General features: G+C 32.6%; 1 long non-coding RNA gene across 2 annotated transcripts; it reads right to left on the bottom strand.

Moving 5' to 3' along the window:
* Positions 1 to 3,056: 3,056 nt before the first annotated feature.
* On the bottom strand, positions 3,057 to 14,171 carry LOC149085616 (uncharacterized). 2 transcript variants are annotated; one of them, XR_016192873.1, is made up of 6 exons: positions 13,876 to 14,171; positions 11,541 to 11,559; positions 9,976 to 10,089; positions 8,641 to 9,096; positions 6,323 to 7,673; positions 3,057 to 3,225 (listed from the first exon to the last, which is right to left on the bottom strand). It is a non-coding gene; the product is annotated as an uncharacterized LOC149085616 (long non-coding RNA). The 2 variants fall into 2 exon arrangements; XR_016192872.1 differs by having other exon boundaries at positions 11,541 to 14,171.
* Between the last annotated feature and the right edge of the window lie 742 nt (positions 14,172 to 14,913).

Below are 14,913 nucleotides of genomic sequence, written 5' to 3'. Positions count from 1 at the left end.
GCACATGTGTTGCTTGCTTGTGTGCTTTTAATAAAATTAGTAAAAGTTCATCCATTTTTTTTAATGTAACAAACAGTTTATTTTATTGAGGTCGACAGAAACCATCAAGTAAACAACCCTCAGTAGAATTTGGGACGTTAGTTTCTCATGTAAAAAGATCAGGACTTGAGAATGAATATCAGTGAGTGTTACTGGAATTCACTGTTGGAAAAACAAATCAACGTAAGTATTATAGTAATTTTTATTGATTAAATATAATTATTTTTTGTTTTCAATTGCATAAGTTGAAAATATTTTATATGGACTGATTGCTTTATGTGATTTTAGATGTGAGCATATTTCACAGTTCCGATATCATCAAATGAGTTCACATAAAGAAATCAACTATGGTGTATTCTAGAATGCAGAGGAAATTATCCAGACGGCCCAAAAGTCTGAATTTTTGGCTTCCCAAGAAACAAGGAACTTTGTAAAAAGTGGATTTCAGCGATACCGCGAGATTTCAAAGTCACAAAAAATTTTAGAGTAAGTTCAAATAAATTTCATTGTATTCCGATATTATATTATTATACACATTTATAATGGGCTGGTATAGAATTCTATGATATGTGAAATGAAATATAACAATACAGTAAAATATCTTTAGGACATTATTCAAGTACACATATAGCTCTGAAACGATGAATTAATGAGGAATGAGGTTCTTTTCAAATCTTGGCTCATAATATATCGAACTACTTACTTTAGTGTTTCAATATAATGCTAACCAACGAAGGTTTTTTAACAACTGGCTGTTGTGAAGATATATTTTGGAAAGAGAGAAAATAAAACTGCCCCTGCGGGGAATCGAACCCACGTCCTTTCACTTTCCGTGTGAACGCCCTAGACCACTAGACTACAGAGGCACAGAATCTCTCAATCTTTCCCTGGAGCTCGTGTACACTGAATGGGGCCGTACATGGACGGTCCCATTCAGGGAATGATTGAGAGATTCAGTGTCTCTGTGGTCTAGGGCGTTCACCCGGAAAGTGAAAGGACGTGGGTTTGATTCCCCACTGGGGCAGTTGAATTTTCTGTCTTTCCAAAATATATCTTCGCAACAGCCAGTTGTCAAAAAACCTTCGTATGGTAGCGGAGAGTGACGTCATCCTTGTAATGCTAACCAGTTTTAAATAAAATTTTTCATAATCACTAATAAAATTAAAATGTTTTTCAGAGTCAACTTTAATGACTTTTTGATTTTGTCTTCGGCCCACTTCATTCCTATCCATATCAATTTAAAGAAAACAACCATTGTTTTACAGATACATATTGCCTACCATAAATTGCAAATGCACATATCTTTGTTATAATACATCCACCAACAATGACACATGGTTAACTTTCATTGCTCTTTGATAAAAATTCTATGAAAAGAAATATTCACATACATAGAAAATAATCTTGTTCGTATGTCTTTCAAGGTACGATTGTGAAGAGAGGTATGAACAAGAGAAAATTGTATGAAAATTGTAGGTTAAATCGATCTGTGTGTTTGCAATTCAGAGTTGGCACTATACAGGGTGTTCTGTTAATGGACTGACCAACTCAGAGGTTTGTTAGTAGGCATGAAGAGGAACAAAAATTGCTATGGAATATGGTGTCACAAACCACGTTGAAAGGGTGAAAAACGCAAATTGATGTTACATACCCAAGGGGGTGAATTGGATACGCGGGACCTGTTGTTTGGCTTCCATGTTCTCCATATCTCAATCTGTGTGACTTTTTCCTATGCGGTCACCTTAAATCACTCATGATGCGATGCCTGTGGACACACTGGAGGATATTGTAGTGCAGATTGTCGTCACTGTGGCAGACATCAAAAGCATACATGGTATCTTCAAGCACATCCGGGAATCGTTTTTACATTGTTGTAGACTGTGTAATGATGTCAGCGGCCACCACTTCCAATAACTCTTGTAATAATTAATCAAATAAATATTTTTGTAGTTATCGTACTTTTTGTAGTTCCAGTGTGGTGTCAAAACCTGCATGCGCTTTTTTGCGATTTTCACCCTCTCAATGTGGTTTGCGACACCATGTTCCTTTGAAATTTTCGTTCCTCTTGATGTCTACTAACAATTCTCTGAGTTTGTCGGTTCATTAACAGAACACCCTGTAAAATATTTGTAACACAATGAAGGGTTTTTTTTAACATTGATATGGATAGGAATGAATTGGTACAAAGACAAAATCATGTGCAGAAATTTGTTACTATTATATAATACAATGAAACATTTTTGAAAAAAATTAAGATAGGTTTCTCGTTTCAGAAACTTTCTTTTCGGAGAGGTTCCACATTGTAAATAATATTTTCCTACAACCAAGGTTCAGTGAAATCGATTTATTAATGTATACTATGATTTCATTTTTAGGTATGTGAGCCATATACATTTTCCACAAACTGATGTAAGGAAATACGTGGAGTTTTTTTGTGAGAAGTCAGGCAAAAAGATGGTGGTTCCATTGGAAAAGCCTAGATTGAAGGATGGAGCTGTGCCCTCTATTTTCCAGGGATGTCCTACATATCTGACCGGAAATAACTTTTCACAAGAAGGACCAGATTTGCAAAAACATTTACTACAGTGTTCGCAACTGGAAGCCACCACTGAAGAAAGCCTTCTTATGCATGACGACCATTTGGAAAAGTATAAAATTGAAGCTTTTGACGAGCTTCTTCAAAAACTACATTTGATAAATCTACCTGAAAGATTTGCATCAGTAAGTAGTCCTGATATTTATTTGTATGTGTAAATATTGTAAATAATGTTCCTTTATATGTGACAGGAATTATCTATCACAATCTTAAGTTGTATGTCTACAAAGACTACATGATATTGAGCAAAATAGATGACATTCATTTTCCTGTACATATTAAAAATGTGAATGAAATCTCTCGCATTGCAAGAGCAGTTAAAAAATATTGTGAATGCCCTTTAGATGAGAAACAACATCTAATGAGTAACATTGTCAAATTACTGGAAAAACTAGAAATTATTTTCGCATACAGTGAGAAATCTTGTATTAATTTTATTCAGGATCAAATTAATCGAATGCATACACAAAAATCAAAACAGATACAGTCCTGATCTTGTAACTCTTTCTTTTCTTATGTTATCTACCTCTCCTCATGCTTATAAGTTTCTGAGAAATAGTGAACTCATTGGTTTTCCACACCTATCAACACTGAAAAAATTGTATGCATTATATAATTTGAATCGGAAAAATGAAAAAAAATAGTTTTCCAAGTTATGCAAAACAAAAATTCCAGTATTTACATGACAAAGATAAAACTAACTTTGATGATGGATCAAATCCATTCAACATCTTTCTTGGATTTTAAAGGGGGAAACATTTTGCGAAATTATGACGTCACTCTCTGCTATTCATACAAGGTTTTTAACAACTGGCTACGCGAAGATGAATTTTTTGGGGAAAAACAATTCAACTGCCTTTGCGGGGAATCCAACCCACATCCTTTCACTTTCCGGGGTAACACCCTAGACCACCACAAAGGCAACGAATCTCAATCTTTCCTTGGATCTTGTGTGTACTGAAAGAGACATTACATTGACGGCCGAACTTCACTCAGGCCAAGCTCACAACTGCCAATGCTGCCACCACATGTCGAATTATGCAAGGATGACATCACTCTCTGCTACCATGTGAAGGTTTTTAACTACTGGCTGTTGCAAAGATTATTATTATTTTTTTTTTGGAAAGAGAAAATTCAACTGTCTCATCTTCGCAACAGCCAGTTGTTAAAAACCTTGTATGGATAGCAGAGAGTGACGTCATCCTTTCTCATAAGTCATCATCTGGTGGCAGCATCAGCAGTTGTGAGCTGAGCCTGAGTCAGGTATGGCCGTCCCTTTCAGTGTACACAAACTCCAAGAAAAGATTGGGAGATTAGTTGCCTTTGTAGTCTAGAGATCTAGGGCGTTCACCCAGAAAGTAAAAGGACGTGGGCAGTTGAATTTTTTCTCCTTCCAAAAAAAAAATTTAATCTTCTCACCAGCCAGTTCTTAAAAACCCTGGAAACATTTTAGGTGTTTTTTATAATTGCGCAGAAAGCTGTAAACTCAACGTAAGTTTTCATGGTTCAAAGTGTACAATCTTATTATGAAGATGGTATTGCAATTTTGCCAGTTAAGAACGTAAATGCTGATAGGTTCCATTCATTTGTTGAAAAGGTTTTTATTGCGCTTGAAGAAATAGGCGTTCATGTATTTTGTGTTATTAGTGATGATAATTCATTAAATAGAAAGGCGATTTCAAAATTTGTCTACCCATCAAAAGTTCAAATCATATATTATCTGTGTGGGGGAATGGTGAACTTTTTTTTCCTTGTTATTGATACTGTACATATTTTGAAATGTGTACGCAAAAATTGGCTTAATCAGAAAAAGTGTGATTTATGTATATGTTTTATCTGGAGTTTCCATCTGGTACAGGAACAAATTCTGGTAAACTATCTTTTGGAGCATTGCAAAAATTTATGAAATCAAATGTACCAGTATGGTTAAATATTTGCAGACACTGTCAACCAGATTTTCTGTTTCCATCAAATATGGAAAGACAAAATGTGAAACTAGCTCTCAGTGTATTTAATAGGAGTCTAGTGGAAGCATTAAAAACAAAAGAGGAATCTGCGGGTATAATAGATTCTAAATCAACTGCTGATTACATAGAAATTATTACAAGTTGGTGGAAAGTGATGAAATCAAAATCATTTGGCAATGTAGAAATGAATTTCAATGATAATGATGAGGTTGGTTTTGGCGGTGACAGTTACAATGGTGTAAATTTTTAATATTAGCTACTGCAAATGATTTGGAACAGGTTGATAATGTTCTGTCTGTACTTGTGTATATTGCCAGTTATTGCGTGCATTCAGTTTTGAAAATATTTGATGATTGTACATTTTGTAAACACTTTCTCACTGTAGATAAACAAATATATTATCATCCAAATGACATTTTGATAGGACACCAAGATAAGGTGGATTAAAATATTCCAATGAAGATGCTATAACTATTACATTGTACAGTTTTGTTATTATACAAAAATTATTGTCTGATTATGAAAATTTGTTTATGCAATCAACAAATCAAAGAATTATTGCAATGAATTTAATTGGTAGTATATTGTCTGTTTTCAACTGAAGAGATATACCTTAATTTTAGAAATAGCGAAAACAAGCATTCTTCCGAAATAAAAATGAAATTGATTGTTAAAAAAAATGACTAATGTTGTTCTTAAAAATTACTGTAAAAAAAGCAATGATCAAATTTCCCATTTAGTTCATACGATAGCTAAAGAAAGGAAATTAAAAACTATGAAGTAATTAATACTGGTTTTTTTAATTGATGAGGATATATGTGTTGTATAGGAGATATTGTATGTGTTTGTATTGATTTCTAAATTTTTTTCATCGTTTCAAACCATTACTAAAATTAGATCAAAGGGATATCTTTTGTTAAATAAAAAAAAAAATTTAGTTTTCATTATGTGTCAATTGTTATTTTATTTCATGTTAAGAAACAGAACTGCTTATCTCAAAATACGAGAACAATGTTAGTGTCCAAAACATTGTTTGACAAGAATTGCAGATGCTGTTTGTTTTTCTTCAGCCATCCAAAAAAATATATATATATATTCTTTCCAGGCACTCATTGAATATTTAATTACAGAAAAAGATTATTCAGAAAAGTTTTCTTTTTCACTGAAATTTAAAAAATTCCATTCAAAATTGTGTGACGTTAATATGAAAACAGAAAAAGATTTAAGAATAAATTTTTTTCATTCACTGAAATTTTGATTGAAATCACTCATTTACTTAAATATTGTGTGCCATTAATATGAAAAGAAAAACATAAAAGTTGGAATCGAAATGTGTAAAAAGAACATCAGCTCTCACTTTTTTTTTTGTTTTAGGTCTTTTTTAATTTTTGAGGGATTCGAACCTGAATCATTCTCGCATGATAAAAATTAAGGGGGCTAGGGTGAATTCTATCAAAATGAAGTCTGAAAAAATTAAAACAAGAAAGGCAGTCGGAGAAAGTGTCTTGTCAGTTAAAGCAGTACTCTCATAAATAGAAGTGCTAACAGGGGAAAAAAAACCGCACCATTGTGATTCTATTTTGAAAATTACATTAAAAAAATTTTCTAATCAGTTGTGATAATCTGCTCACAAATATATCAAGTATAAATCCGAATTGACAAGAAGAAGCTATGTTCCCCAAACACTTGTATGAAGAAAAAAAAGGGAAAAAAAACTTACACGGGCCCCCTACGGACAAACCACCACGTAATCGGGGCTAACGAGAAAGAGAGGGCTATGGCACTCGAAAGTCATGTGACCAACTGGGTCCTACTTTTTCTTTGCTCGTTCATGTTGATGCTTGCTTTAGCTGAGAGGAAGGCATTTTTTCAGTGCTTCGAACATGCAATCCAATAATCAAGTTGAATAATATTTTATCCTTGCCAATTTTAGCTCCAGAGAAAGATCCAAATACAGGTAAGTGTTAATTACATTTTACCTACCATCTTTGTTATTTTCAATTTAACATATTTGTCTGTGTAAAGTAAATCAAATTGTGTATGTTACCATGTGTTAAATTGTTCGTATTTCTGGCATGGAAATCGCATGATTCAACTGTTCAGTAGGGCATAAAAAATAATTAAGCTTTTTTGTGATGATGATTACTTTTTTTGTTTACATTACTGAGTATTTGTCTGTGAAGTGTACTAAAATGCAAACAGCGTTTTGAGCCAATTTTTGCATTTATTCATTTTGCATTCTGCTCCAATTACTTGTGCACTCATTTTTTAAGTACCAAAGTAAATAATAAGTGTTATTCAAATCATCGAGAAAAGTGTTTATACACGTATATGGTAAAAACTTTTTCCTATGATGAGTATAATGTAAATAACTTAAATAAAATTATGGCTATGGTTAGTATAATGCAAATAGAATTTTACAAGATGAGTGGGTTTTTGAATTTAAAGTATAATGATATGGAAAGTAAGTTTTTAAGGAAAGTAATCATTTTTGTTGAACAAGACTTTTTATTAGCATTGTGTATCAATTTTTATTATTGCATATTTCAATAAAGTATAAAAGCAATTTTTCTTTAAATTCAATTCTAACAAGTTTTTTTTTCTTCTTTTTATAGATTCATTGCAATGCCCAAGCTATATATGTGGCAAGTTGCCGATCAATTACCATTTGGAAGATCATACCCCAATGATTTGTTTGCCAAAAGAGGAGCCTTGGAGGTCACAATAAAGTAAGCAATTTTCCTTCGAATTCAATATTGGATAATTTTTTTTTTCTTCTGTTTATCCAATACAGTCGATCCCACTTATAACGTTTTCATGCTTAGTACGACTTGTTTTCGTGATCTCAACTCTAAGTAATTTTTATTGAGGTTTCCTCATTCAAAGCATTTTCCCCACTTACTTTTTTCCATGTCAGATTTTTAAAAAACTTTGCAAGCAATATAGTGTAGCAGGTTTCTAAATGCAAATGTTATGCATTAGCCATCATCAAACCATTGAAAACTCACTGCACCGATTTACCTGCTTTTAACAGCTCATAAACTTCATAAACTCTTTAGAAATAAAGGTATCTGTAAAAGAACTCAAGTAAATTTTTACAGACTCATTAATTATATTCCAATGCATTTTCATAATCTGCAAATGACAATCTATTTATCAAATACATTCTGAAATTAAATTTATTTGCATTATCAATAAAAGATCTATAGCCTAATTCCATGTAGCAAAATATAACTTTTTGCACATTAAAGAAATTTTGTAAACTTCTTATATTCAGTGTGAAAAAATATTGAAATAGGAGAAAAAAAATCAGACATAGAGAAGTGTATTAAATTTTTAATTTTCAATCATTTAAGATATAATTTATTTCAAAGCTGAAGTTTTGCAAGAAAGAAAAACCACCGAAATGTTGAAAATACCAAATACTACAAATGTGAAAAACAATTTTGCTACATAACCACACTTACTCCAATTTTCCTCAACCCTTCCCCCCCCCCCAAAAAAAAAAAAAAAAAAAAAAACTCTGGTGGGTTTCTAGATTTTAAAATGATAGAATTGTATCATTTTTGTCTTGAACATGGAGAATATTCATTTTTGTTTATTGTGTGCTGTTTTGCAACCTACTTTGAGAGTTTTCTAAACAAAATGAGTGATCAAATATCGTTTTTGAAAGAAAGTTCTTTCTACCTAAAACTAAATTTTTTTAGAAATAAAATAATTGTGGGAGCATATTATTGCCTTGATATCTTAAATAACGCTCAAAGAAAACTTATCTTAAAGCAGCTCTATGGTTTGGGAATTCCAAATTATTTTCTACTCTTGAAACTATAGATTCTGCTGTACAAGCTCAAAAACCAAATAATAGTAATAATACTCTTTCAGGTATGTATCATGTTTTAATTATTGTGTGAAAAACGCACATGAAAATAAAGTATATTTTAACGTTTATAATGATGGGTGAAAAATACAGAGTACTTTCCAGAAGAGGAAAACATCAACTACCCCACTTACTTTCTTTCTGGAATAAACATTACTTACTTGGAATAAAGGGCCTTCAACTCACTCACAATAAAATATAACCGCAAGAAATACTTTTTCACAAAAATTGCATATCACTGTAATGACATCAAGAAATCAACGTGCACGATTTGACACTCATAAAAGCGAAATCACCACTCAAAACACTGGGATCGATCAGAAACATAATATTTGAAGCACTGAAACAAATCTAAAACACACCTGGCCATGCCACAGTCGAAGATATAGGGACAGTGAAAATCTCTTCAATCAATTCACGTGCATCACTAATCACATGACAAGGCATTTAAGAGACCGCAGGAGTCATAATAACTTCAGCCGTTTACTCCGCACTCGATCACAGGCTCATACACATACAGCAACACGTGAATCACAAAAACCACATAGAAGAAACCAGCATGTCTTTCCGATGAGACAAAACTGTTCTCAGAAGCATTTAAACCTTCAGAAAGTTCCCTAAAAAAATATTGAAAATAAATTAAGTAAAATGGCCAGGATCCGTTACAGATGCCAAAACATGGTCATAGCAGATGAAACACACAGCAGGAAACATAAAATCATATTCACTGTACAACAGTGTTTTTCAACGACCCCATGGGTCCTGAGACAATTGTTTATTGCATGAAGAACACATTTAGTGTGGTGAAATTGTAATTTAGTACTTCAATTTTTTATGATATATAAATTATTTAAAAAAACACATTTTGGATTTCACAGAGAGCCAGCGTGAAAATTGCCCTTTGCTACAGGAATCTGTTGCCTTGACCCTCACTAAGGGGTCCACTACATCAAAAAGGTTGGGCAACACCGCTGTACAGTACAAATACACACACTTTCAAAATCAACAAAGCATAAACATATAAAATGTAGGCTAAGTTCTTACAAAAATTATTTAAAATTATTTTACCGTTCATTGATAAATGATTACACAAATGTGTATTAATGAAATCTGCATGAATATAATACTTGAATGTAACTTTTATAGGGCGTTTAATTGAAGTATTAATCAAGTGCTCGTGAGCATGAAATCAGACACGAGCATTGAGCACCCTTGGTGCTTCTGGGAGAAGATGGCTAATGCACAACATTTGCATTTAAACCTCCTACACTACATTGCTTGGGCATTGTAATATATACAGTGGATCCTGCTTATAACGTTTTTCTAAAAACCGGCATGGGAAAAGTATTGGAAGTGGAAAAACGGTTTGAATTGGGAAACCTTAACATGAAAACAAGCCATACTAAGCATGAAAATGTTATAAGTGGGATCGACTGCATCGGATAAACAGAAGAAAATAAATTATCCAATATTGAATTTGAAGGAAAATTGCTTACTTTATTGTGACCTCAGAGGCTTCTCTTTTGGCAAACAAATCGTTGTGGTATGATCTTCCAAATGGTAATTGATTGGCAACTTGCCACATATATAGCTTAGGCATTGCAATGAATCTACAAAAAGAAGAAAAAAAAACTTGTTAGAATTGAATTTAAAGAAAAATTGCTTGCTTTATTAAAATATGCAATAATAAAAAAATATTGATATACAATACTGAGAAATTGAATTTTCTTTAATACCGAAACTGATATTTGGAAAGAAAAGTGATTTGCCTCCTCCGGGAATCGAACCTGGGTCCCCTTGCATACCGGGAAAGTACCAATACACCAGAGAAACACTTTTCAATTCCTTTTAACACGCATTAGTAGCGTGAAGCGCTGAGTGGAGTCATAGCAGCCTCCCTTAACTGCAGCAATTTTTGCCCCAGTTGGCGTTTTTAAATTGCTGTAGTTAAGGGAGGCTGAACATAATACACTGGCTAGAAGAAGTTGGTTTGGAAATAATGTCAGTCAAGCCCTATGACAAGATTTAGGACAAAAAACCACTTTCTATGTTTCGAGTTGGAACATCCAAGACAGAAGGGATAAACCAAATCTCTGAGCCAGATAATTTAATGAACATCAGGATTACAGTTGAAACATATAAACGTAGAGGTGAAATAATTTATTGTTTTAAATGCCAGAGATATTTTCATGGCCAAAAATTATGCTTTAACACAGAACGCTCTATGAAATGCGAGCAAAAGCACTGGACATATATATGTACCCAAACAAAAGCAGATGGGCCTCCAGTGTGTGTGTGCTTTCTATGCACATAGAAGTCACATTGCTAGCTAGGTCGCATGTCCCCAAAATCCCAGAAACAGAAATAAAAATTTATTCAAAAGAAATCGACCATGCAAAAATAACAGATTAAATAACATGGAAGAAAACATTAGCAGGCAACAAACAACAGAAATGCCAATAATAAATAAACCACACTATCCAGGAGAACAGGAAAACAAACTACAATACACATCCAGGATTGGCCAGAAAAGATGCAACAGATAATAACATAGAAACATACGATCTAGGGAGTAACAAACTTGAATAACATACAAGAAAACAAAAACGAACATAGAAGCATTAATCAAACCGAAACAAACAATAAAATTAATCGCAATGAAAGAAAAAGGAATAACAAAATTAGCAGGTAATTGCATACTGCAACTAAAGAACAGGTAAAACAATTGAAGAGAAAAAATAGATTACATTCAACAAGCATTAATAAAAATAATTGATATTCCAGACAATGAAAACTAAAGAAGAAAAAAAAGGAAAAGAATACTTTGTACACACAGCAAATATAAACTAATCAACTCAATCAATAAGAAAAGGGAAAAAATTCACACACAATGAAACAAATTCCAAAACTGATTTCTATAATGCACTGGAATGCAGATGGCATAGTAAACGATCTGCCTGAATTGAGAGAGACACTCATGGAAAGAAAAACAGATGTTTGTCTAATAATCAAGATATTTTTAAAACTTGACAAGAATGTTAAAATAGCAAATTATACTTACATAAGACAAGATAGGCTCACTGGAAAAAAAAGAGGCGTAGCCATTTATTTGAAAAACAGTCTAAAACATAACATTACACAAATAAGTGAATCACAAAATATTGAATTCCTTTCACTAGATATAGGCCCTATAATTTAATAGATCATTAGAATTAAGGATTGCAATTACATACAATCCACCAAACAATGAACATGATTTTAACACAAGAAATTTTTAATTGCACACTATGCATTCTCATGGCAGATATGAACTCGAAACACATAATGTGGAATTCTAGAATTAACATTAGACATGGAAAAGAACTTAAAGAATTTCGTGATAGGAAAAACATTCAGATCATAGGGTCTAGAACACCTACACATTATCCTAGAAATACAGAACACCAACCAGATATATTAGAATATAATACTCACTAATAAAATATATACACCCATTGTACCAACAGTACTGAACATATTAAATTCGGATCATTTACCCCTAGAAATGGAGCTTGACATGATAGAACTTGGGAAAAAATTGTTGACTGGGAACAATATCAAAGGAATCTAGCAGAATTCCCAATAATAAACACAACACAAAATACAACGACAGAAGCAGACACATTAATACAGAAAATATACAAACAGCTTTAAACCAAGCAACAACAACCAAAACAAGAGATAGAAATCCACTCAAATTACCACAGTGGCTAAAAGACATGATGAAAATTAAAAACTGGTATAGGAAGATATGGCAAAATATACTAGCTATATCCAGTATACAAAGCAAAATACAACCAGAAATTTAAAGAGACGAGAAGCAATTGAAAAATTTCAAAATGAAAGATTCACAGAAAAAAAATCATGGATACTAAAGCAGAAAATAGGTCCCTTCATGAAATACAAAGGAAAATGAAAAGCAAAAAAAGAACAGAATACATTCATAGCAGAAACAATGGATTAATCTTTGAGGAGGATGAAATAGCTAACAAATTTTCAGCTGACTTAGAAGAGTAATTCAAACCAAGCCCCAGTACAACAGCACAAATAAAAAGAGAAGTAGAGGATTTTTTACAAGCACCAAATGAAGATTTGCACCAACAAATGTAGAAGAAATTAAAACTGAATAAAGCATCAGGTCAAGACAGTATAACCTCAAAGGCAATAAAACTTTTGAACCTAAACATGATAACATCACTAGTAAATATTTTTAATCTCTTACTAATTCTAACTTATTTTCCCAAATCATGGAAGAATGCTATTATCAAAATGATACCAAAACGAAACAAACTGGCAATGTTCACCACTACATAGCGCCAAATTCCACTACTTCCACATTTATCAAAGGTATTTGAAAAATGATAATGACGGCTCGTTTAAATAAATTCACAAAAGAAAATCGAAGAACCTCCACAGAATAAAACAATTCAGTTTTAAAGAAGGACATGATACAATATATCGGCTCGTGTGCGAATGGTTAAATACTTACAAGAAGTGAAAAGCTAGAGATCATGCAGTAGGAGCACTATTAAATTATGCCAAGGCATTGGATAAAATTTGACACGAAGGCTTCTTACATAAAATGATCAGAAGAGGGTACCCAACAGTAATGATAAAATTTATGACCTCTTACTTATCTTTTCGGACATATCAAGTCAAGATAAATGCAGCAATCTCTCAAAAAAAGAATTAGATCTGGCATAAACCAAGGCTCACACTTAGGTCCTACAATATATAATTTATTTATGGATTTCCCCCCCCCCCATAGTACCACACACAAGACATTCTTGGTAAATATGCCGATGATACTAATCTGCTCAGATAGGAAAGCATCTAAAGCCATTGACAATTTGCAGGAGCTGATCGAACAAGTAGAAACCTGGAATAATAAAAACAGAGCCAAACTAAATATAGGAAAATGTGTGCTGATGGCTCAAATCGAAAAATACCTATTTAACAATAAATGGTCATACAATACAGCCGTCAACTGAAACTAATTATCTTGGGATAATATAATGAACATCAAACTAACCTTTGAAAAACATATTAATAAACAAATATTTAAAGCAAAAATTAGCAACAGAAGAATTAATGAGATTTTGCTACCCAGGATCTGCTCTGAACTTAAAAAACAAAATATTAATGTATAAACAAATAATCAGACCCATTCTTACATATGGGGAGCCAGCATGAGCCTACCCAATAAAAAAGAATATATACAAACTTCAAGTATCCCAAAATAAAACACTGAGAAAATTCACAGGAGTCCCAAAATTTTTTCTTATAAAGGACTTACACGAAGAACTGAAAATAGAAACAATATTTGCACATTTAAAATTTAAAAAAAAAACATTTACTTGACAAAATGGAAGAATTGCAATATATAGAGCTAAGAGAAATTGCAGACTGCGCACAGAATGAAAAAATGCGGGTTCAAAGACCCAGAAACTTCTTAACTTACAAATTTGTAAAAGAATTCTAAAAGAAATTACCCTTACAGTGAAAACAACAAACAAAAAAAAAAACTTGAAAGTAAAGAACAGAACTATAAATATAAAAAAAAATTTCACGTAATAGACATACAGCCCCTGAAGAGGGGGAATGTATAAACTACATAGAAAAAAACGCAATCTAAAGCACGCCATTTTTTGGCTGAAAGCAAACAGCTGATCGGATGTTTATAGCTCTCTCTCAGGTCTGGGTCAAAAGACAGCATACCTAGGGTGACCATACGTCGCGTATTTCCCGGGACAGTCCCGGAATTTTCTGTTTTTTTAGCCGTCCTGACTTTTCGGCAAAAGTGTACCGGTTTTTCCCGTATTTTACACGAAGCCTACTTGAATTTTTATTCTTTATTCATGTCAACGATTGAAATTATTTTTCAACTCATAAATTATATTACATTATATTATATTACATAAATTACATTTCTAAATGAGAATATTAATCTCTCACATTTGTCTTGGTGAACTTTTTTTTTTCGTGGAATTCATTTTAATCCACTGCAATTTCCAGTAATGCTCCATTTCCCGCCATTGTGATTTTTCCGTTATTTCAACAATATTTGGCAACTTCGTTCGATTTTGGCGTCTTTTTTTTTCAACAATTGGCGATGTCCCGTATTTCTGTCTAAGAAATATGATCAGCCTAAGCATACCCCACCTCGAAGCGAAACCATTCCTAGTTTATAAATAGTTTCTCTCTCACTAGATGGCGCAATTAAAGTATATCCCAATCATGATTTAATCGTATTTATCCATATTTTACTCGCATTTAATCATATCTGATCAAGAATTATAATCACAAGAAAAATATTTAAAAAATCCAGATAGAATTATTTAATCATATTTGACCAAGAAATCTTGTAATTTTATTCGCATCATGCAATATATATA

Source organism: Pholcus phalangioides, unplaced genomic scaffold (genome assembly GCF_987345545.1).
Source record: "Pholcus phalangioides strain wild (caught in Gottingen) unplaced genomic scaffold, Ppha-v1.0 ptg000007l_1, whole genome shotgun sequence".
Taxonomy (NCBI): domain Eukaryota; kingdom Metazoa; phylum Arthropoda; class Arachnida; order Araneae; family Pholcidae; genus Pholcus; species Pholcus phalangioides.
Note: the sequence above shows the minus strand (reverse complement) of the source record. Positions and strands in the feature narration are given on the sequence as shown.